The sequence below is a fragment of the Phocoena phocoena genome, chromosome 10 (assembly GCF_963924675.1).
Source record: "Phocoena phocoena chromosome 10, mPhoPho1.1, whole genome shotgun sequence".
In the NCBI taxonomy this organism is placed as follows: domain Eukaryota; kingdom Metazoa; phylum Chordata; class Mammalia; order Artiodactyla; family Phocoenidae; genus Phocoena; species Phocoena phocoena.
The window spans coordinates 84,087,202-84,111,833 of NC_089228.1; the positions used below are offsets into that span (position 1 = coordinate 84,087,202).

Here is a 24,632-nt window from a genome sequence, read left to right on the forward strand (position 1 = left end):
CCTTGAAATACAAAACCAAAGTTCATTTAAGGAGGGAGCAATGTTGGTAAGGCACAGTCCCTTTGAAAGAGCTTATGACTGATGTTTTCTGGGAGGGGGCTTAAGATAGGCTTTCGGAGGCTAAGTGGGTTGACATATTCTATGGAAGCATGGTTATTGGGAGGAACTGCTGTTGTTTGGTTGGCACTCAAAGGTATGTTTATTGGAGTGAGTGCCTCCCTGGCTGGCTCACTTTCAGAAAGCAGGGGTTGACAGTGATTGGTTGTCATGCAAACATGTTCACAAAACAATTGTCATGGATAGATTGAATTGGTTTAAATTCAGGTCTGGTGGCTACTTGTCACCACTGCTACAGGACAATCAGTCTTTTCCTAAGTTTGTGATTAGTATGTGTTCTCAATATTTTACTTTGGCATAAAGCAAAATTAGTTGTTTAAATATCCAAGTAATGTATAATAAAAACACTGATTTTTATTATTAATGACTTTTCATTAATTTTTAATGACCTTGAGGGCATTATGCTAAGAGAAAATAAGTGAGACAGAAACAGACAAATTCTGCGTGATCTCACTTACATGTGGAATCTAAAAATCAAAATCAAAATCGAGTTCACAGACACAGAGAAGAGTCTGGCGGTTGCGAGAGGCAGGGGCTGGGGGATGGGCTAAATGAATGAAAGGGGTCAAAAGGTACAAATTTCCAGTTATAAAATAAGTTATGGGGATGTAAGGTACACCATGGTAAAATAGTTAATAGCACTGTGTTGAATATTTGAAAGTTGCTAAGAGAATAAATCCTAAAAGTTTTCATCACACAAAGAAATATGTAACAATGTAGAGTGATGGATGTTAACTAGACTTATTGTGGTGATCATTTTGTATATACAAATGTATATACAAATATCAAATCATTACATTTTATACCTGAGATTAATATAAGGTTTATGTCAATTATACCTCAATAAAAATACTGACCAAGAAAGAATTACAATAACAGAACAATAGAAAAACTCTTGTGTATGTCAATGTATGGGGACTCCTTTCTCTGATATGCCCTTTCTTGCACCCACTACTCACCCCTCCCAATTCAGCTCTGACCCAGACATTGACAGGCCTGGATTTCTCTCAATATGCAAAGGCAAGAATCTCTCAGGCCATGTCTTTGCTCGTTAGCACATAGTATCTAAAAGGCCAGAGACAGAACCTGGCACTGGATGGACCAATGAAATGAGTGACATATTCCTTTCTCCTGGTTTTATAAGGCAATGGAGGACATAGGTTTTTGAACTCAGTAAACATTGTGCATTGCCAACAAGGGATGGACTCCTTCTGCATCAATGATTTTAAGCTTGAGGAGAGTTGCCCTTGGACCTTTTGTGTTTGTATGTTACAGCTGACACAATCCTCTCATATTATCTCATATTATTGTATGGGATACAGAACCCACAGATAGGGAGGGCCGACTGTAAGGAACTTAATCAGCCACAAATTTTGGTATCTGAGGGGGTTTCAGGAACCAATCCCTTCAGATGCAGATACCAAGTGGTGACTGTATTTATTTATTTTTGTGGCTTGCAATAGATGTTTTATGATGTTTATAAATTACTTCTATTCCAAACCCTACTTCAGGATTTAATTTCATCTCTGATTCCAGAATCCTTCACAGACTTTCAACACAACTCCCCAAATACCCATCTGAAACCTGTTTTAATGAGTTCTTAAACAACTCAGTACCCCAACCCCGAAGTGTCTGGCAGCGTCTTATTGACTTGGTGGATTATGTACACCTGGCTCAGCACTTAGCACATAGTAAGTACTCAGGAAAGAAATTTCATTAGTGGAGAGTTAGAACTTCTGTTTAAAATACTTCCTTATTAAAACCAATGTCCTGTATTCAAATTCCAAATTCCATATGCTTGCACTAGGGTTTTCCAAATGTACTCCAAGAGGAACTTGTTTCGATATTAACTGTCCTCTGATTCCAAACCTGAAGCCCTTACCTGGACAATTAGATTCAGTGGGTTTGGAGTGGGGCAAAACAGTGTTCTGTAGTGAGTAATAAAACATGTACGTTCCACCTTTGTAGAGTCTTGAGACATGGTTCATGAGGCTGCATTCTCACCACCTCTGTTATACCACTTCCTTTCCTCTTTGGTTTTTCTTTCCAGATCCACTAAAAGAAGTGTCTTCTCTTGAGCATAGTGAGTTGGGTCTGGAAAAGTATGTATTCCTGCAGCATCATGTGCTTTTTTTTTTTTTGTCATAATATTCCTCATCTTAATGTAAGTCCATAAGATCAGCAGTGGTTCAGTGTTTCCCTAACCCTGGTCAAAGCGTGGCACAAACTTGTGATTAGATAAACTAATAAACTAGTGAAAATAAACGTTTTCATTAGTTTTTTCCAAGAAACATTACAAGGATTTGTTTCCTCTCTTTAAAGCTTGGTCCCAGATTTCACGTGTGTAAAATTATTCATAGTCTTCCAGGGACTAGGAAGTCTAATTAATTTTAACCCAGTAATACTTGACATGTTAGCCCTGGCTCGTGGCACCGGGATGGCCGAGTGGTTAAGGCGTTGGACTTAAGATCCAATGGATGTGTGTCCGCGTGGGTTCGAACCCCACTCCCGGTAACTCCTTTTTAGCAGATGTCTTACCTGAAAATGAAAATTCCTTGTACAAAGTTGGAAAATAGTCCAGCATGCAGATGTCGCTGAACTTCTTTTATCCAATCTGACAGGATCTATCTATAATTGGGTGATTTAGATAGTTTAGATATAACATAAATATTGACATATTTGTATCAAAATCTGCTAACTTAGTTGTTTTCTATGTGTTCCTTTTGTCCTTTGTTCCTTTCTTTTATCTTCTTCCTGTCTTTGAAATATATGAGTATTTTACATGATTTGATGATATCTCCAGCATTGCCTTATCATTTGTATGTCTTAAAAAATCATTAGTTGTTTCCCTAGGGTTTTCTATATACAGCTACAATTAATCAAAGTCCACCTTCAAGTAACATTATGCTGCTTCCAGTGCAGTGTAAGAAGCTTGTAATAATATACTCCCTCCTATAGTGTGTGTTATTGTCATAGATTTTGCTTTCATATATGCTGTAACTGTACAATACGTCACTACTACTTTTGCTTAATACAGTCTATCATTTTTAGAGTGAAAATTGGGAAAAAGTATTCCTTATATGTACCTCCATTATACGTACAGAAATGGATATTCATTCTTTTGTATTCCTTTTTCCTGAAGTCCATCTTATAACATTTCCTATTTTTCAGGTCTGATAGTAATGCACTCTTCAGTTTTTGTTTGTCTGGAAAGACCTTTATTTCTTCACTTTTGGAAAATATTTTTTGCTTGGGTTAACAGATTTTTTTTAATTTCTTTTTTTTTAGCCTCTCATCACTTTAAAATGTCATTCCGTTATCTTCTGGTATACCTAATTTCTGATAAGCCTGCTGTTTTAGATAGATAGATTGATTGATTGATAGATAGATAGGTGATAGATAGATAGATAGATAGATTGGAATTCTCTGACCTTGGAGCTGAGGTTTGAGGTACAGGTTTGCTCTGCTATCGGAAAGTAGAGCATTCCTATAAAACCTTTTACAAGCTGAATTGGTGTGAAGCGAAGAAGCAGTTACCTTAGGACACTTCTTGCACATGGATGCACAAAATAAATGTAGGTAAAGCACAGATGCTCACAGACACAGTTCAAAGCTATAGCGGCTTGATGCTGAGATGCTGACTGTAGTTCCTGGGGGAGGAGCTTGGTGGTCCCACCCTTGCTGCTCCTGATGCACACTGCCTCTATAATGGCTTTCTACAAAACAGGTACAAACGTAGGTCTTTCCTAAAAATGAAGTGGCAGCAAAGTGAACTTTTGAAAAGTGAGGGATATCTGTATTTCATTATCTTGGGAAAATACTCGGCCATTAACTCTTCAAATATTTTTTCTGTTCTTTTCTCTCTCTCTTCACCTTCTGGATTCTGATTACGAATATATTAATCAATAATTCTTCAGTGCTCTTTTTTTCTTGGTGTTTCAGCTTGGGTAGTTTTTAAGCCTACCATCAAGTTTATCACTTCTTTTCTCAGCTCTATAGAGTCTACTAGTTAGTCTATCAAAGGTATTTGATAGACTAACTACTAGACTAGTTAGTCTTACTGTGTGTGCGTGTTTAAATTTAACATATTTATTGGACTTTTAGTTTGCAACAATCTACTGAAATGTGTCATCTGTTTATGTGTTGGGGTAACATGGGGACCTACTACTTTCCATTGGCATCTGAAATGGGTGTGGTCTCGAGGGACTAAGCCCGTAACCTGTGGGATCTGATGCTATCTCCAGATAAATAGTGTCAGAATTGAGTTAAACTGTAGGGCACTCAGCTAGTGCTGTAGAATTGCTTGGTGGGGGGAAAACTCCCATGTAGTTGGTGGCCAGAAGTGTCAGAAGCAAAGTGTTCTTGTGTGAGTAGTGAAGGAGACACACAGCAGGAAAAACAGGTTTTTTTTCGAATGCACTTCTCAGCCACACATTCACCCATTTAGACTACTGTTTGAAAAGGGTTCTGGGCCTTTTAAACATTTATTTTCTTGTGCTAGGTGGCACCGAAATTTTGTCAGCAGGGGGTGCAGGAGAGACACAGTAGGAGGAAAGAGTTTTGCTTTCTGGTTCCAGGAGCTCCTGCAGCTGTCAGCATCTCCAGCATCCAGCTCCATTCTACTGACTTCCAAAATAGTAGAGAAAAGAAACTGGATATTCACAAATCCATTCACAAATATTTATTGACCACATCATGTGTGGTAAATATTCCAGGATGCAAAAAAGAATTAACACTGTTTGTGGGGATCATACAAAATAAAAAACAGTGGTTTCCAGTAACTGCTGTAGCTCTCATTGCAAACTCTCAGATGGTAAAGTCATTGATTAAAGACAAAATATTCAATGATGTGCAAAGCAAATCACTGATAATCTCATTGCATATGAGAGGGGCATTGTCATCTGATGAGAATTCTGAACTGTTTGGTGTCCAAATAATAATTTACAGTGCTTCATTCATGCCATGTGTGGAATGATTTTTCATGCAACTTTTTACATACTCCATCCAGTCTTTCCCTCTTTTCTTTGAAAACTTCCAGTGCCTGCCACCTTCAGAAGCCACATCTATAAAGTAAACATCAGGCTCTTAGTTCTCCACATCATACAGCAATTGAACAACTCGGGTTTGATCAAGGATCAATTCCCCAAACTGTGTTCAACAAAATGAGGGCTAACACTTTTCAAAATTATAAAACCTATGGAGACAGCTCCACCAAATTGCAATCCAGGATCTTTTGTTTACTAAGCACGCTCTTCAACCAGCCAACCCACAGAGCCCTCTTGAACAGAAAAAGAAAAACAGTAAAGAAATATAGTGTGAGAAAGTTTTCATTTTCACATACTAAGAATTGCATTTGGAGAAGAATACAGATATTTTTTGACGTAAAGAACAAACAAATTCTTTGGAATATGACATTGCCATGGCGTCTGCTTCAAAGAACCACATCCTTGGCAAACTGATCACACTTTACTGATGTTGCTACATCAATAACCGCAAGAAGATGTGAGAGTTAACAAATAATATCACATAATAAGTAAGTTTAATTTTTCTAGTAGTCATATTTTAAGAAGTAGAAATACACAAGTGGAATTAATTTTAATGTTTTAACTCCTAATATTATCATTTTAACATGCAATCAATAAAAAATGGATGAGATATTGTACATTCTTTTTTAAAAAAACTAAATTTTAGAAACGTGTTAATGGCTATTGTTTTGGACAGGGCACTTCTACAACATTCTGGGGGAAAGGAAAAAATACTTACTTCACAGTATAATCTCTGTAGATTTTTTTTGGAGTGGGGGCAGGAACGTTCCCAATATGCAGAGTTTTGAAAAAACCTAGCTTATCTCCTTTAAGTCCAAGAGTGATTTGATTATTATATCAAAGAAAGGTCTTTTTGTTTATTTGAGGGGGAGGTTGAAACGGACTTCTTTCTAAAGCAAGCTTCCACCACCACCACCAAAAAAAAAAAGTATTCAATGAAACACGTTTATAAAAGAGAAAAACAAACCAAAAATCTTGAGAGTAGAAAAGTCGGTTACCTTTATTGGTTAAAGCCTAGTGGAATAATACTAAAGTTGTGAGCGTCTCCATATAGATGTTCTATTTTTTTTTCTTCTACCGTGGAAGTTCCCTGTTGATGTTAGCTGGAAAAAGTGGGTAATAAAATACAACGCACTAGTCCAGTACTGCTTAAAGTATGGTCGGCGGAATAGCAGCAGAAGCATCACCTTGCTAAAAATTCATGGGCTGCATCTTAGTACCAATATAGAATCTCTGGGAGGGAGGGAGGTGAAGCCTAGAAAACTGGGCTTAATACTTTTTCTTAGCGATTCTTCTCCGCGCTAAGATTTGAGAAGTATTTACATCAGGAAGTTCCAAATCCTTTGGACCTTTCTTCTCTCCCCACCCCGCTCCCCTTTTAATTCGGTAACAGCCCAACAGATGAGGTATCAAACGAGGTCTAGACGCGTGGCAGGTTCATTCTTTCGGTTGCCGGCACCCCTCACAACGCACATTGTCCAGAGTCAATCAACTTTTGTAAGGTAAATACATGAATACCAACAAATGAAAGTCTCCTTTGCATGTTTTTGTTCCTTTCCCAGCTTCACCTTGATTTCCTTCCCAGGCTCCTCCGCTCGGCCCCAAGCGTCTGAAGTCACGCCCCAGGAACACCTAGAAAGGAGATCCAGCTGTTGAAAGAGACACCACCCCCAAATTGCCACTTTCCTCTTCTCCTTTGACACCGTCGCCCTCTTCTTGTCTGTTTAACTTTTGTCTAGGATCGCTTACAACTCGGAACACTTTCTTAGTCTCAGTCTTCGGCAGTGAGGCTGCCGCGCTCTTCTAGTTGAGATCCGGAGCTGGGCGGGGAGATAAGAGTCTGAATAGCTTTCTCGGGTGTCAGGGCAGATCTTTGCCAAGATCGCTGAATTGAGGGCCTAAGGGGGACGCTATGATTTCGTTTGTCCACAGAAGCGGCTTTCCTGCTTCAGTTTCTCCAGTTGATGTCCCTTCTTTTTCCTCTAGGACCGATGCTCAGAGACAGAAAGTGTGCAGGGGAAGAGCCTGAAGAGTGAGAGCCCTGCCCAACGGGGGAAAAATTAATGAAGAAAATACTGGTCAGACTTTGTTTCTTTTCTTTGACACTTCTTTGATCTTTAAAAACTAAGATATACTTCACATTCTATAATATTCACATAAAAGTGTACAATTCAGTGTTTTTGAGTATATTCCCAGAGTTGTGCAACCATCGCCATTATCGAGTTTCAAAACATTTCCATCACCCTCAAACCAACTCTGTACCTTTTCCCCAGCTCTTGGCAACTACTACTGCCGCTATGGATTTGCCTATTCCGGACATTTCATATAAATGGAATCATACAACATAAGGCTTTTTGTGTCTGGCTTCTTTCATTTAACATGAAGTCTTCAAGTTTCACTCATGTTGTAGCATGTATCAGAAATTCATTCCTTTTTATGGTCAAATAATATTCCGTATTTAATTTTTTAAAGTTGTCTTTCTAAAGACCTTTCTGTCAACTCCCCTTCTCAGTATCATTAAAAGAAACGAGATTAAAAGGACATTTCAGAAGAGAGACAACTTATGCATCCATTCAGACTTAACGGACAGCCAAAATTGCACTGTGTGGTGGGCACCATGCAAGGCGAAGAACCAGATCGAAGGACGTTAAGAATTTGTTATCAATTTGAAAAATGTACACAGAGACATATTTTTTCCTAAAAGGCAAAGAGAAGTCGAGCCAGCCAGGAGTCGAACCTAGAATCTTCTGATCCGTAGTCAGACGCGTTATCCATTGCGCCACTGGCCCCCCTAGTTACAAGGCTCTCTATTACTCATTATTCACTAGAATCATTGAGAAAACAGTTGATTCATGATACAGATGGAAGTTAGTTGTACAAGAAAGACCTATGGATTCTACTAAAACTGATTGGTTATCTTCGGGGTCAATTTGTATAAGTTACATTCACTTAAAATATTTATAATTATGAAAGAATTTTCTGCCTTGGAGCATCATGTATGTGATAGAACGACTGTGGTTAGCATTTTCCCCCCATTTATGTGCGTGGTTGTCTGTATTGTTTCTACTTATGAACGTTTCTGTAACTTCTGCAGTCGGTTCATCTGTCCATTCATCAAGTCATTTCATTTTCCTTTGGCACTTACTGATGTTGAGTATGGGTCAAAAATTAGTGATCCATTTAATTTTCAATTTTGATATAGTGAAAGAGAAATTGGAATAAAACACATTCTTGAGGTATTAATCATATTTTTCAATCTCACTCTCCAAAGAGCTGAAACTCTTTACACAGGAAATAATTTCAGACTCTAAGCAGCAGGAAAAAAAATTCCGAAACACCCACCCTCCCAAATTAGGCGAAATGGGGGTACTAATTTAATAAAGGTAAACACTTTAAGAACCAAATTCATATAGGAACTTAGAAGTTCAGAGTTAATATAATTATAAAATTAGAGAATACCAGTATCATTACATAAATTGGCTAGCTATATTTAAGGGCTCAATGTAGGCGAAATAGGTATGTGGAGATACAAAAGTGTTTATAAGTGAGGGCAGTTCTTTGAGCGAGAAGTACAATAATTTGGGTCCGAGTGCAGTCACGGTGCCCACAGCCTTTATCCGTACTCTTCCCTCGTTAGATTTATTGCGTTGGCGCAAGTTGTGTATCTTCTTTTTGCCTCGGTTTCCTCATTTCTATAGTACAATGTTTTAAAGAGCGCACACACACACACACACACACACACAGATATTTATGATCCTAGACCTTCATGGTTCTCACTAGACTGTTTTGTTTTGTTTTGTTTTGTTTAAATACCAGAGAACTCTTTAAGGAAGCTACCTGCATCGCCATTAACAGAGCGGGGAATTTTATTACAGATTTTTTAAAACAGAATTTCTTGTTTCTCTTTGCCTTTGGGACCTGCTGCTACTTTTAGATTTAACAGAATGGATACAAAACAAGCAGCTGTTTTGAGCGTTCACTAAGTCTCAGGCTTCCCGGGTACTGAGGGGTAGCTGCAGGTAGTTGGGCTGAAGGAAGCCCCGCCCCCGCGCTCAAAGGATTCACAGGTGCCCGCCCAGTTTGGAGGAGGATGGAAGAGCCAAAATACTGAGAGTGTACTTGGGACGGGACGGAACGGAAGGCCGCCTTCTTACTCCGCAGTTTGTTTATGTAATAAGACGAAGATTGAGAACCACACTGAGAAAGTCATTTCGTAATTTGAGTGGAAAAGCACTCAGAAACGCTGTGAGCAGGATTTGAACCTGCGCGGGGAAACCCCATTGGATTTCGAGTCCAACGCCTTAACCACTCGGCCATCACAGCTCGAATCCCCAGTTTCTATTTAGTGATCTAAAAAGACCATATAGGTCCCTGATTTATAATCCTGCTTACCAATTCTGGCCATCCTTGCTTATCTGGCGTGTTTACTTTAAGCAGTACGTAAAAGGAGATCACTCCTCAAGTCCCCTCATCAGATCTCTCCGCTCAGCCTCATCCAACTTGTCCCCATCCTGCCAGGCTCCAGGCTGCAAAGTCTCACCTCCTTGAGAGAAGGCAATATTCCAGCATCACAAGAATCCTTGATTTTCTAAAATTTTCTACAGTCTTCATGGATTGCCTGGTTTAGCTTCATACTTGGCATTGAATGAAGTAAGAGTTGTATTAAGTGTGTCTACGATTCTGCTCATTTGTGTTCTCCACAAATACACCATGCCTTACTGCTAGGAGGACAATGTGGCAGGATCTACCAATATTTCAAATGCATATACTCTTTGATACAGCATTTCCACAAATGTAAAACATAGACTTGAACACATGAGAAATTATATTGTGTTCTAACTTACTCTCTGCAGCATTAACTGTAATAGTAAGATTGAGAAAAGCCTAGTCAGAACTATTAATTAGATAAATTATGGCATAACTACACAGTGAAATGCTATGCATATTTAAAACAAAACGATAAAGTTCACTATGTACATACATATGCTATAAAGTAGAAGCAAGGTTCAGAGCAATCTCTATAGAATGATACTATTGGAGATATATTTGTGTTAGATTGTATATGCATTTTACAAAAACAAAACAAAGCTACCAGTTGAGGGGCTGGAGACTAAGGAGGTGGAATTCTTTGGAAGAAGGAGGAAGAAATTTACTGCATGTCACATTAGACTTTAGATGTTACCTATTTAAAAAATCAAATAAAGGCTCAAGAAAACAGTATAAATGAGGAAGTGGAGGAGAAAAGTTTTCTTACCAGAGTTCTCCTCTGGAATGGTGACCAGCCCTTCCTTTCTGGAACTCAGCGATAGCCAGCACTCTGAAGGAGGCCTCACTTCGAGCCTCAGAAGGAGCTAATCACACAAATAAGATTTGAAGGCACTCAGGATGCCTGAGGCAAAAAGGCAAGAAGGTTCTGGAATGCTGTCCAAGCCTAGCCCTGGACACACAGGGCATGGGAGACCTGGGAGTCTCTAGGAGAATCACCTGATCCAAGATCAAACGATTCTGGAATGTTCTTCAGACACTGAATTGGATCTTCCATTTGTGAGCAACCAGGACCAGCTCAGTAGGTCAGACCCACCATCTTCACACCCTGACTTCAAAGCCCTTGATTTGCTCTAGGATGTTCTGAAGGAAGTGGAAGAATTAGCAGAATTTAAATAGCTTAAACTTCCTCCTTTGGGTCTAGAAATACAACTTTAAAAGTTGTTTTTGTGTGTGTCTTGTTTTGTTGATTTGTTTTTGCAGAGAAAAGAGCATAGCTCTCTTTTCATTTTCTGTCTTGGCCAGAGTGTAGTTCTCTTTACAGCGGACAGTGCCCAGGAGTTGTTTTCACGGGAAATCCTTCACTCACTTCATAAGTGAGTGAAGTGACTCTGTATAAATCTCCAGTTTCCTGTCCCCAGTTTTGTCATGTAACCAGTGCACAGTTCTGGAGGTTTTATAGCTCTTCCAACAGAACACTTTGGAGAATTAAATAATCTTGGGGTGAAGACTGTGAAATCCACTTACAAATGAAAAAGCTCTTTTGAAGTGTTTGTGTTTTTTTCTCAGCTAGATCTTGATTTTCTTCCTAGTACTTCTACACTACTAAGGAATTCACCCCCAAGTGGAGGTGGGGACAGAAAAAGGAGGTTGTTTAAAATAACGTCGTCCAAAAGCAGTCACTGTTCATCCCGTCCTCCCTGTGTCCACCTTGGGAGTTTAACTTTTGTCAGGGATTCTTTTCAGTTCTAAATGTACCACATTCTTCTACACATCAACATTCCCCCAGGAGATGTTCTTTCTCTTTCCTCCTGGATTGATGCCTGCGGACTGGTATTTTCTTTAAAGCATCTTTGATTTTAAAATTTGTCCAAGCGTCTTTCTCAGTCAACTTCCTTTCTCAATTTCAGGAAGAAATGGGAGGTAAAAAGATATCTTAGAAAATGCCTCCTTTGATGGCTACGAAGACTCTTTCAGACTCAACTGACAGTCAGGACTGTATGGTGGGGCAGCACTTCTGGATGTGAAGGATCAGTTCAGGATAATTTCCTTTCAAAATGTTTTAATAATTGGTTTCAACATCACCCATTGGCCACTGGCCTCCCTGCACAAAAAGTCAATATCAGCTTATACTTGACTAAACATAGTTGAAGTCAGAAAAGCAAATGGATGTTTTGGTGATTGCTACAGACTGAACGTGCCTCTCTCCCCCAAATTACATTGAGACCATCTCAGTCCCCAATGAGATGGTATTTGGAGGTGGGGGCTTTAGGTCATGAGGATGGAGTCCTCATGAGTGGGATTAGGTCCTCATAAAAGAGATGTCAAAAAGCTCTTTCACCCTTTCCTTCATCTGAGGACAGTAAGAAGACTCTTGTCTATGAGACAGGGAGCCAGGAAGCAAACTTTCACCAGACTGAGAACCGACACTAGTCTCCGGAACTGTGAGAAATAAATGTTTGTCCTTTAAGCCACCTGGTCTATGGTATTTTTGTTACAGCAGTCCATATGGACTAAAACTGGGATAGAGATGCAAATGAGGCGCACAGGACTGAGCCAGTTCTGGAAAGGTAGGCCCATTCACTTGTGATCAGTTTGCACAATATACATTTGCCTACAGTGTTCATATTTAAAACAACAAAAATCAGCTTTCAACTTTAGAACATATGGTAAGGTGGTGAAGGTCTCTGTAGACTAATTTATAACATATGATTGAAAAGCTGATATACCCCTGAGGTAGGGTAGGTAAGGTGTACTGTTGGCTCAGCCAGCTGAAGGCTCACTGCTTCTGATGGTCTTTCCGACTGGGTATAGAGAAAATAGCACTAACCATATCAGGAGCTGCATACCAGGTGCCAGGGCATGTGTTAATTTTCTCCATTAATAAAAGAACATCTGAAAAAAAAAAAAAAGAACATCTGGAATAGCAGATGCAATGGAAATAATCACTTGACTAGATCTACAACAACTGTCATTTTCCATAACCCATTTACCTTCTACAGTTGAGTAAGTGAGTTGAATAGAAATTTGGTGAATCTCTGTCTCTGTATCTTTCAAGTTTTTGATGTTGGCACTAATCTCTAAAATCGGTCCAGGAATATCAGTATTGTGTTTTGTTTAATTATTTTCACAGAAGAATTTCTGGTGGCCTCTAATTGGCCTTCACTCCATTAGTCATGGAAATGATATAGAGATTCTGTCTGGAATTATGGAAGTAACCACAGGGTGGGCTCAGGGATCCACTGTGCCCACAGTGAAATGGACAGGAGGCAAAACTTCATTGGTTGCCTGACCTTCATGAGTACCTACTGCCTGGTGGACAGCAATGATGTTTTTTATCTCTAGCAAGTAATGCCGGTTCCGAGCCATTGTCTAGTAATTCCTGAAAAGTCTGATTTTTTCCTTTTCCCTAATGCACAATCACTTTGGTACATGAGCGCAGGTCCCTTTAGGAAAGGCTAGGAGGAAGAATAACAGTATAAGCTTTTGGCAATGTGCCGGTGCACTTTCTCAAGGGGAAACAGAATTCTCTGATTTCAAAACTGGCTTGAGTCTGGGAGACTTTTCTGCTACAGATCAGGTCCAAGATCAAGCTGCCCTCAGGGTCAGTTCCTGGTGAAGCCTCTTTTCGTAGAAATCCAAATTCCGAAGAGAGCAACCATTTCCGCGGCGCCGGCTCATCTCCTCTGATATTTTCCCAGGGACCCTCACAGGCCTCGTCGGAACCCAGCAGAGGGGAGAAGGGAGAAAGGGAAAAACTGCTCCGTGTGAACAGCGAAACTATGCATCGGCGCGGGACTCTCAGGCTAATTTCTTCCTTCAAACAAAGAGTAAGTGCGAAGATTTGTGGGGTTTGTTATTTTTTAATATAAGCAAGTTGAAATCAAGTAGAAGTACATATCAGGAAAAAAAACCTTGTTTCCGCCCGGTTTCGAACCGGGGACCTTTCGCGTGTGAGGCGAACGTGATAACCACTACACTACGGAAACACCTGCTGCCTGCTGCTCCAGCCCTTATACATAACTGAGTAGATTTTGCCTGTATAGCCCGGGTTTATTCATTTCATGCCTTTTGAAGAAATGTTCATTGTTGCAAAGCATTTCTCTCCCCTTTCCTCCATTTATGAAAACAAAAACAAAAACCTTTCATAATCCCAATTCTTGAATAAATTCCAGGCTTGGAAAGCTAAGGCAGCATCCTGGAGAATTTTTTTTTTTTGGTGAATTAAGGATATGAGTTTGTTGTTTTGTTTTACTTTTTTTGTTTGTTTTTTAAAGCTCTGATGCTTGCATTCAGACTCCACTGCTCTCCATAATATGCTGGTGTTACAGAATGAGAATTCTGCAGCCTACAGTTTCCAAGACAGAATTTAAGGTACTCTTTTGAGGCCCCACTGGGTGTGATTTTTCATGCAGTCTTTTATATGAACGAATCCTTCCACCTCAGCATTTCTATACAAAACATTCCACTGTCATCTCCTGACCTCAGGATCCTCATTTCCTAGCCGACAACAGGTTCACAATTTTCTCCATCATTTAACTTCTAAAAATCTCTGCTTTATCAAGCTGTCTTCAACATTGCTGGTGATATTATTCTCCAAAATTACAAAAAGCAAGAGATAGGATTCCAAACAGGATATTCTGTTTAAGCAGATGTGCTGACATATGGAAGATACGTGCCCATATATGGAAGTTTTCCATGGCGCATAGTATAAGTACTTTCACTGGATAATGTCGCTAATCTGTCCTGATCGTTTGTGTAGAAAATACACCTGTATCAGATGCAAAATACTGAAGAAGATCTTTCTTAAAGTAAAATGAAGATACCGCTTCTGTGGAGAAGACCATCTCCACTGTTAGACAACTAAACAGAAGTCATGGTGGTATTGGATTTTAAGCTCTGGGAAGGTGAGGAAGGTATCATGTGTGGCTTTGGGACCATTATATTGGTAGTTCTCAATAAACATTTGTCAAAACAGGGGACAATATTCGAGGTAACTTTCTGAAATGTATCCAAATTCCATGTGACATTCTTTTGCCCTGCAAGTGCCCAGCATATCACCTGGAAGTCTAAGTAAAATCTGGCAACATACCTGCAGGTGGTCACTCGTTTCACTTCTTGAAGTTTTCATGGTATCGTATGGATATTATATCTCACTTCTTCCAACTTCAATATAAGAACAAAACTGGCTATTTTAAAATATCAGTTGAATAAATGACATGTGATATAAGGATTACCTGAAACAATATGAAAAGCAGCTGGCAACATGGTTAATTTCCTTATTGAGAGAGATTAGTCTGTTGTTATATATTTTAAAGGAAATAGTTTCAAGGAATAGCAAAAGTACTTTTGGCACAGACATTTGGAAATATTTTAAAAATACAAAGCACTGAGTTCCATTTTGGTTAAGTTGTAGGAAGTTGCAAGTGTGTGTCCCTCTCAACCTACTAACTAAAGCAAAGCTATAAGCTTAAGGGGAGTAGATTTTCTGAACCCATCAGGAGCTGAGGATACTAAAGAATCAACATAAACTAAATTCTAGAAAGAGGCCTTCATAGGAGAAAAGAAGCCTCTGGCTGTCCGTATTCGTGGCAGATGGGCAGCGGCACAGAGGAGGAAAAACCTGTGAAGACCAGATTAGGAGAAACCAGAAGAAACTTAGACATTTTTAAGGTTTGCTTGTGGGCTTGCTTGACCCAAACAGAATTTCAAGTAGCCAAAACCAGTTCTGGTTGTCTCTGATGAGGAGAGTAGGTCAAAAGGGGGTGAGGGGAAAGGCTAGAAAGTGGAAATACCCACTGAGGCACTCTCAAGTTCAAAACATTCTGAAGTTGGGGAGCACGGCAGGAAAACGAAGAGCAAACAGCACTTTGTGTTTTAGCTGCCAACAGCCAGGACTGGAGAGCTGAGAGAAATCTCTCCAAGGCTTACTGAATGGAGAGAGATCTCACAGCCAAAGAAACCTGGGGGAGGACAGGAGAGAAAAGAGAATGCCCAGTCATCCAAACAGCTGACATTCTGGCTGTTAAGCAGAGAGAGGTTTCTCAAGGTTTGGAAATCCGGGAGAGTGGCAGTAAAACACAAAGGGAGGGGGAAAGACTACAGATAAAGTACTGTAGTAAAAAAAATTTTTTAATAAAAGTAAATAAATACATACAATTACATTTTAAAAATTGGTTTTTCCACTCACTTTCCACCGAATTTTCACTAGATGACAAAGAAAATGAAGACAGCTACTAGTTCATATGGTGTTTGCTGATACAAAGTTAAAGAAATGTACTAAAGATAAGAAATACCATCTCACAGCTTTTTAAACAATTAAAAACAAAATTTATAAATTCATTAAAGTAAAACAAGTAAATGAATAGTTAACTTGCCTCATTAAAAGAAATAGCTCTCTTTAGAATAGTCTTTCAAATCTTACTCGATATACTATATATATATAAAATCAGTCAATTAACTTCAGATGCAGAAAAAATAGAAAAAAAAAGAGAGAGAGAGGGTTGTAGGGTCCAACAGAGAAAAGAAAGCAAGCAGAAATTTGCTGCTCTACTGGTCCCTGCCATCGCTGACACCCTCTTGCAGGTAGATCAGGCCAGGCTCAAAAGGGCAAAGGTTTCCCAACTCCTTCCTCTGAGTTGCCTGACCTTGGCTTCAGTTCCCCTACTCCTCTCAGATTCCGGTGTCTCACCCTGGTCCGGAACAAGGCCCTGACTCCGGACTCGCTGTGGTCTCGACTTCCCTTGTCATAGATTTGGTGATTTGGGGGGCATGGGGAGGGGTCAGAGGTTCAGGAGGGAGGCGGTCTTCACAGTCCTTTTGCCTCAGACCTCAGCCCTGCACTCTGGCGCCACCAAGTGGCCTATGGCTGACATTGCAGCGTAAGGTCCCTGTCTTACTCCGCTCCGGACGAACGGCTACAGATTTAGCTTGAAGGCGACTGCGGAGCCACCCTGAAGCCAAGCGGCTAAAGGCCTCTGGAAAGAGATGACCCGCCCGGTATGACCTCCAAGAGCAGAGAATCCGCACCCCGTGCGCGGAAGCCGAGTCCACCAAGCCCTGCTCTGTGCTCCGTGATCCGCCCGCCACCATCTCAGGCTTGCGTTTCCCGAGGCCTTCTGGGAATAGTTTCAAGGAGGTAGTTGCTCCCGGACATTAATCTGAGTCTTCCTCGGTCGGTTTGAGAAAGACTGTTTTCCTGAGGAGAAGCACGGTTCATCCGTGCAGGCAACTGGGATTTGTCTTTTCCTTTTTGATAGAAAAAAGAACATTTTTTAAAACATTTTACAAAGAACGCCGACTTTAATTAGGTATAACTTTAAAACACGTAACTAAAAGGCTACGCTTCAGGGTGGCCGGTTAGCTCAGTCGGTTAGAGCGTGGTGCTAATAACGCCAAGGTCGCGGGTTCGATCCCCGTACGGGCCAATGCCCTTCACTTTCGTTTTCTCGTCCCCGTCCTACCTATAGGCCCCATGACCGGTGGAAATTGCACCCATACATCCAATCACAGACAGTCCTAATATCACTACCACTGAACGATTTGATTGTGTGTATTTCTTTTCAAAGAAATAAAGTACCAGAGTCAGGATGGAGAGCTTTTAAAGAAAATTGAATGAGGTAAGGTGGATGTATTTAGGGGAAGAGGAAACTGGGAGAATGAGAAAATGTCTTGCATCATTCTGGAAAAAACTTCAGGCAATAATGCTTTGATATAGTTTACACTTCTGAAATGTAAAAACATCATTCCTCTTCATGGCAAGTTGCTCACTTGGTTAGGGTATTTATTGTTTTTATAATGTCAAGGTCGCTGATTCGATTCCTCTTGAAGTATATGCCTCGTGGTATTTCGGTTTTCTTCTTCTCAATGTGGGAATATCTCAGGCTTGTGGCGTAGCCTCAGACCAGCAACCACGAATGCTCTGCGGTAAAATGGAGCAATGGTGAGACTTCGGGTTATATTTGACCCTTACCTCGGTGCTGCCAGTTAAAAAGCCATTTACAACACGTCTAAATTTTTTTCGAACGTTTATCATAAAAGCGTTGGATTTAAGATTTGAATCCAAAATGAAAACGGGGTGTGCAGTGGGGGATAGGAGGGCAAGAGCCCCTGGGGCCGCTGTCAGTCTAAGTACCTCACTCTCCCTGTCTGTCCTTTTCTTCAAGTCTGGCGCCTGGGTCTCTGTGTGCCCAGCACGAGCCTCCTCCTGTTTCTCTCCTCGACCCTTGCACTGTCCCTCAGACTCCCAGCATATTTTTACTCTTTCTCTTGTTTAAATGTATGGGGTTACTTTGAAAATGACATACACGATATTGATTAAATAATGACATAAGTAATGTCTCAAGCACAGTGCCAGGGACATAGTGAGTAGTGCTCAATAAATCCAAGAAGGCAAGGCCTTCCTGTGCTTTGGTCAGTGCTGCATCCTTCATGTCAAGTACTGTGACTGGCTCAAAGCCAGCGCCTGAAAAAATGTTTTTAATTAATAAAGGGCATCCACTATTTCATTGCATATTAAATAATATACTTACAGATTTTAAGTATGAGAAGGCCTCGACAGGTTATTGCTAACTTTGAAGATGAAGGCGGCCACCAGCCATGGAATGTGGACATTCACTAGAAACTGAGAATGACCGCTAGCTGACAGCCTTCAAGGAATGGGAAATTCCTAGAGGTTTATCAGTACCCACTGTTCATAACATATTTCTATTTGTCAGAGTCCTGGTGTTGTTTTGCCTGATATTAGACAACATCAGTAGAATACAATGAGCCATAATTTCAGTTATCTTTCTAAATGTTAACTTGGTACACTTTGAATCTAACATCTAGGCAACTGGCTTTCAATTGAGGATTTACATTACTTACCTGTGAAACCTTATTAATATATAAATGTGTAGGACCTACTCCAGACTTATTGAATCTCTCTGCTTGATATTATTGATATATTGTTTATATATTCTTATTACGTGGTTTGGATATTCATGGCATATAGTGTCTCAGAATTATTATATGTTATGTATCAAGATTTTCTCTGTAAAGATTATGTTCATTCACATTTATAAATTAGATGCACTGTTTTCTGTCTTCTTTGAAAATATGGTTGATTGTTATGTCTACAGAGATTTTTGCCTAAAATTATTTTGGAATGGCTCTGTTATTCCTTGCTGTTCTTTTTCCAAAATCCCTTGTTAGTAGCATTAGTCTTGTTATAAACTCTCATCAGATCTTTCACTCCAGAAAGGCTAGTTAGTAAAATTTGTTATTTAGATTCCAGGCTGATAGGGTCTAAAGTTGTCTCTGGGGATTAATCTTTGCCCTTCCTGGTGGGGGGGGACTTTTAAAATGTATTATGTCCTTTGTATGTCCCGCTTTATAGGCAAATAGGGAAAGTGAAGTGAGCTTTTCTTGTATCTGCTTCTTCTCATTTGTCTTCAGCTCACAATAGTCCTTATGCCAAAGTGGTATATTTTGGGGTGGCATAATCTGCTACCCTTCATGACTACCTTTTTTGCTCACATTCCTTGGGAAGTAGATGGGGAAGAACTCTATGGATAAACTGAGGAAAATGAAACCAGGTTTCCAGTGAAGTATAAACAGGATTTCAGGCATAGTGCAGGACTATTTCTACTAAAGTGAAAAGACAGTGACTCTGGTGGAACTCCAGTCATAATCTTTGAAATTTCTCTAGATAAAAGGGAAAAGCCCAATGTATAGGCCAGTGCTACACAGTGTACATTTTAGCTATAAACTACAATGTCACTTAAGATTCAAGAAAGTGATAATCTACTTGTGATTTATTTCCTCAAAATGTCATTGAGCTCCAATTTTCCCCCTGTGCACTCAGTAGGTTCTCCTGATGCACAAACAAATATAGTTCCTAGGGCTGTACAAAACCAAAATGATGAGGGTCTACATTTGACATTGCTCTCTTGTTCTCAAAAATAAAAATGAGTCTGATTCCAAACTAAATGTCGTGGCTTATTAATTCTTTGCCTGACACTGATAACCAAACTCCATCATTTAGCTGACTATGTTGGATGTCACAGTTTAAGAGAGCTGAGACTAAACTTCCAAGACAGAATTTGAAATCTTACTCTCTATCAGGTACTGGAAGATAATTTGTGCTCAATTCATATACCAATCATTAGCAAATCCATCACTTTCTATCAATTACAGGAAACTTATTCACTTTTCCCTTCATCACAACTCTTCATATTGTGAAGGTATTATCTGGAAGAAGACTCTCCACAATTGGAATAACAATTCAATACAGACTTTACCAGTAATATAAATTCCTCAATGCATCTCCAGCATGTTTAGTGGCAACTACACTGTTGAAATACAAAAACCGAAAGGGAAAGGGAAAGGCCCCGCTGGGATTCGAACCCAGGATCTCCTGTTTACTAGACAGGCGCTTTGACCAGCTAAGCCACAGGGCCCCCTCTCAAGCTACACTTCGGTTATATCATATTTGTAACATTTTCTGTGAAATGTAGCATTTTGCCAGAAACGTACTTGATTTTGTGACAAAGAGAACGCACCTGTATTTCTGAACTATATTTCTACACTAAAGCAGAAACTTCAACATTAAAAAATAAAAATGCATTCTTCGGCGCGAGGTTTTAATTAAAATTATTTTAAATTGGAGTGAAATTCCTATTTCATGGTGACTATCGCCCTCTAGAGGAAATATTGGATATTGCAACACATTTAAAAATTTTCTCCGTTAATTCATTTTGTCAACAAATGTGGTCACTACTGTATTTCAGGTAGTTTTCTAGGTACTGGAGATAAAGCAGAGAACCAACCAAATGAAAACTTCATCTATAGGATTTGTATTCTAGAAGCAGGGAAATAAAGCAAGTTTTAAAAATTTCTCCCTCCAACCCTCCCCCCCACCAAACAACGATAGATGTAAACACTAATTCCGCTACCGCAAGGTTAAAGAGCCCACGGTACTACTCTCTGAGCTAATTCACTGCACATGAGCAAGACTATCATGCTTCCTTCTATTTTATCTAACCTGGCACAAGAAAGCAAGCAAAGATAAGGACACTCTGATGCACAGGAGATTCTGCTCATTGCACCGTTGAGTTAAAACTGACTTGATTCCTGTCTTCATAGGTTGTAAAAATGAGTGGAGGATGCAGAGAATTAAAGAGAAAATTAGGGTACAATGTGGTAAATAACTCCCGCAGGATGCCGTGGGAGCCTCTAACTTGGGTAAGATGCAGGGCGTGTCTTAGCAGAGTCACATGACCTCTCTTCAGTTTCCAGGTCAGGTTGATGATTGCAGAAGGGGTTGTGGCATGTTGGCCGAATACACCTTAGCGTGGGGGAAGAATAGATGAGACCACCATTCTGAAATGTTTAAATAACCGCCTTGTGCCTTGTGCTTTATGGGAAAGGACGAGGGCTTATGTATTCACAGAACATCCACAAAATGCAAGACCTTGGAGAAAACAGAAATCACTTAGGAGATCCTGTGACAGATCTACACACCCGATTTCCTCTAGGCACCCCTCAGCTCTTCCCTGCCTGTCTAGCCTGTGCCTAATCTACTTGCCCTTTCTTACAACAAGATTTATTCATTCCCTTTGTCCCTATGTCCTGCTGCCATTCCTCTCCTTACATAAACAACTTTTCTAATTTGTTTATTGTGTATCACTTTGATCATATATATATAATTTGCAAATTTGACATTTTTGTTTTGTGCACATATATTATAAATTTATATAAATGATATATATTCTTATGTCTTTAAAAGAACATTATGACTTTAAGATCCATCAAAGTTGCTCTGTGTGCACTTAAATCATTGCTTCTAATTGCTGTGTAAGATCCCATAATGAGCACTGTATTTCCTCTCTTCTGTCCCAGTGATGCGCTCACAGGTTGCCTCCATTGTCCCCCCACTCCATATAACATCACTTCCTCATCCATCCCCCTTTATGTACTTGTGCAAGTGTGTATATATATGTGTGTGTATATATATATACACACTGATTAGTGTATATATATGTGTATACTAATTAATCCCAGCTTATTTTTGTCAGTCTACACTCCCAAGAGCACTGCATATCCCTTTATCCCTGCCCAGGCTTAACATTATTCAGCTTTCTACTCCGTAATCTAGTATGTGTAGAGTAATAAATTTCATCATTGTTTTCTTTAAAATTTTATTTATGTTTTCTAAAGATTTTGAGCATCTGTCTATATGTTTGTTAGTCATTTGAATTGCATCTTATGTACTCTGATACCTTTCTTATCATTTGTCCATATTCGTATAGAGGTTGGTGTATTTTTCATGTTGATATACCTGGGGTACATTGTATATTGTAGTCATTAGTCTATTGTGAATTTTAGACCTTGCAGTATTGTCTACTGTTATGTTACCTGTCTGTTGACTTTGACAGAACTTCATGGCAGAGCCTTGATTTTATTAAGGATTTATCGTTTTTTCCCCTACTGGTTTGTACTTTTGAGGTTATGCTTAAAGGGTCTTTCTCTGCTACTAGGTTAAAAAATATTCTCTCTTTTAAAAAGTATAGAGTTTCTTTTTTATATTTGAGACATGATCTGTCTAAATATCTAGAGAAGTGTACTGGATTTTTATATGATAGTCTATTGGGGTTGTGTCTTCTAGTGTCCTAAGTTTTGGTTTAGTAAGGGTCTCCAGGATGTGTTGGTGGTCATGTAGCATCCTACACTTCCTTTACTTAGCCTCCTCACATTTTCATGAAATTATGTATTTAGTAAAATTGTGTGCTTTTTCTGTTAAAACATATGTCTGCAAGGTCAGGGAGAGTCTAACAACCCAGCACAAGTCATAGCACATAAATAGTAAATTTTATGAAAATAATTGTTTGAATTATGTTTTATGAATTTCCCATCAAAGAACCTTCCAAAGATTTGTTTTTTGTTTATATTCTTGTAAGCCTGGGCCAATGTTTCATGGACCTATGAGGTCAATCCTAGACTCCCCAGATTGTAAACAAATACTTTTTGGTTTCTTATAAGAAAAGATATGAGAACAAGAATCTTATGTTGCTGTGATTGGTGAGTGGGAAAGTTTTGAACTTAAAGTTTATAAATTGCATATCTGCTTGGGTTCAATCCTTGCTTCTGGCACATGAGCTTATTTTCTAATTTGTCCTTTTCGATAAGAACTGGAAACCCCTCACGTTTGTTCCAGAAAACTTATGAGTTTCTGTTTTGTGCTCAGGCTATTTGGTTATTTTTCGCTCTCCTATAATCCTACCCCTTACTTCCAGAGCATAGAAAAAAAATCCAAGTAGGCAGTGTTTAATAGGTACATGGTTGAATCTTTCCACTGTGGTCCTTGCCTACCGTCAGTTTGGTATAAGCACTCCAAGCCCATCAGTTTTCAAGTAAATTGATTCTAAAGAGAAATGAAAACTGAGAAGACTTTGAACAACTAGGATTATGTGACCTGCAAACAACCTCCTCAGTCTGGTGGCCCTCACCAGTGACTCGATTTCCAAAAGGCTCCCAACTCTTCAACAAGGCTCTGGAAATCAGGGCCCAGAGTTTGAAGGAGATGTGTTGGACCAATATTATATCACAAGGAAGGAGGGAGGGAAGAGAGAGAGATTGTGAACGGGAAGTAAAATTTCTCCTCTATTCTTAGGGTTTCTGACTGGGCCTGAGAAGTAAATGAGCATAAAACAGATTAATAGGAGAAAAACATATGAATTTTATTAAGTAAGTTTTATATGTACGTGGGAGCCCTCACAAGAAAAATGAAGATTCAAAGAAGCAATCAGAGCCCAACGCTTATGTACTAGGTTGGACAAACGTTGTGAAAACATACCAAGATGAAAGGGTTTGGACTAGGGCAATTATGTGGAAAAGTGACTAGGAAGATAAGGGTTAGTTTAAGGATGTTTCTTGGCACAGATTTCTCTCTGCTTGGACTCTCCAGTCTCTGGTGATAAGAATGCTTCCTTCCTTCTGGTACAGAGAGGGCATATGGGTATTTTATCTCCTGCTTTTGGAAAGAAAAAGGAAAGTAAGAGTGCCCTTCTTGCATCTGCTGTTTTTCTAGTGTCTTTAACTTAAGATAATCAACATACCAGAGAGGCATATTTTGGGGTGGCATGCTCTGAACCCCTACAATTGAAAACATTTTTTTTGCATCCCATCTTAATGCACAAATATCCCAAGTTTAACTTAGTGAGCAGTCCCCAATTGGCCAGCTCTAACCCAGCTGCAAAAAAAGGGAGGTCATGTGAGTGCTGCTAACTTCGTTTATAATCCCCTTGAAATAAAGATATGTTTATTCAGCCCCGGTTATTTGCTAGGAACTACAGCAAAAGATGCGTACACACGGGGGTTTTAATTGTTGCACTTCTCTATCTGCAGCACTTCGACAAGTGCTTGGCACATAGCTCAAAATAAATACTCTTTGAGTGACTGGATAAATATAGATTAGTTTAGAAGTGTTCAAAGGGGCACAAATCAAGAATCATGTGTTCACAGATGATGCAACTGAGGACATAATTCAAGCTTGTGTGTGAGTGAGATGCACTAGAAATGTAATTAAGCTCCACAATTTCCTGTGTTCCAAGTCATCTATCTTTGAATCGAATAGCTATATTTTCTGATGTATTTTTCTAGAAACTTTTGTGTCTGGGGACAGGAAGTCTACACAACTTGTGGTTCCATAGTGTAGTGGTTAGCACGTCTGCTTTACACGCAGAAGGTCCTGGGTTCGATCCCCAGTGGAACCAACTCGTAAACATCTTTTTTTTTTTTTTTTTTTTTTTTTCTTCCTTTTCCTTCTCTCACTCCAAGGCTAACACAGTGGGTTTTTCGCTTTCGTTTTTGTTTTTGTAGATTAGGCTTCTGAGAGCTATTTATGAAACAGAATTGCAGATTCTCTCCCGACTTTTCTTTGGGAGCTCCACTTTCATACACTGCTTAGCTCTCTGAGGCAGTGTGGAGCATCGGGTTGTCACCAAA

General features: G+C 39.5%; 7 non-coding genes across 7 annotated transcripts; 3 read left to right on the forward strand and 4 right to left on the reverse strand.

The window, feature by feature from the left end:
* Nucleotides 1–2,548: 2,548 nt before the first annotated feature.
* On the forward strand, nt 2,549–2,631 carry TRNAL-UAA (transfer RNA leucine (anticodon UAA)). The gene has a single exon. It is a non-coding gene; the product is annotated as a tRNA-Leu (tRNA).
* A 5,247-nt stretch (nt 2,632–7,878) lies between these two features.
* On the reverse strand, nt 7,879–7,951 carry TRNAR-ACG (transfer RNA arginine (anticodon ACG)). The gene has a single exon. It is a non-coding gene; the product is annotated as a tRNA-Arg (tRNA).
* Nucleotides 7,952–9,403: 1,452 nt separating this feature from the next.
* Nucleotides 9,404–9,485, reverse strand: TRNAS-CGA (transfer RNA serine (anticodon CGA)). The gene has a single exon. It is a non-coding gene; the product is annotated as a tRNA-Ser (tRNA).
* A 4,078-nt stretch (nt 9,486–13,563) lies between these two features.
* On the reverse strand, nt 13,564–13,636 carry TRNAV-CAC (transfer RNA valine (anticodon CAC)). Its single transcript has one exon. It is a non-coding gene; the product is annotated as a tRNA-Val (tRNA).
* Nucleotides 13,637–17,000: 3,364 nt separating this feature from the next.
* Nucleotides 17,001–17,074, forward strand: TRNAI-AAU (transfer RNA isoleucine (anticodon AAU)). Its single transcript has one exon. It is a non-coding gene; the product is annotated as a tRNA-Ile (tRNA).
* Nucleotides 17,075–20,012: 2,938 nt separating this feature from the next.
* TRNAT-AGU (transfer RNA threonine (anticodon AGU)) lies at nt 20,013–20,086 on the reverse strand. Its single transcript has one exon. It is a non-coding gene; the product is annotated as a tRNA-Thr (tRNA).
* Nucleotides 20,087–24,327: 4,241 nt separating this feature from the next.
* On the forward strand, nt 24,328–24,400 carry TRNAV-UAC (transfer RNA valine (anticodon UAC)). The gene has a single exon. It is a non-coding gene; the product is annotated as a tRNA-Val (tRNA).
* Nucleotides 24,401–24,632: the final 232 nt, after the last annotated feature.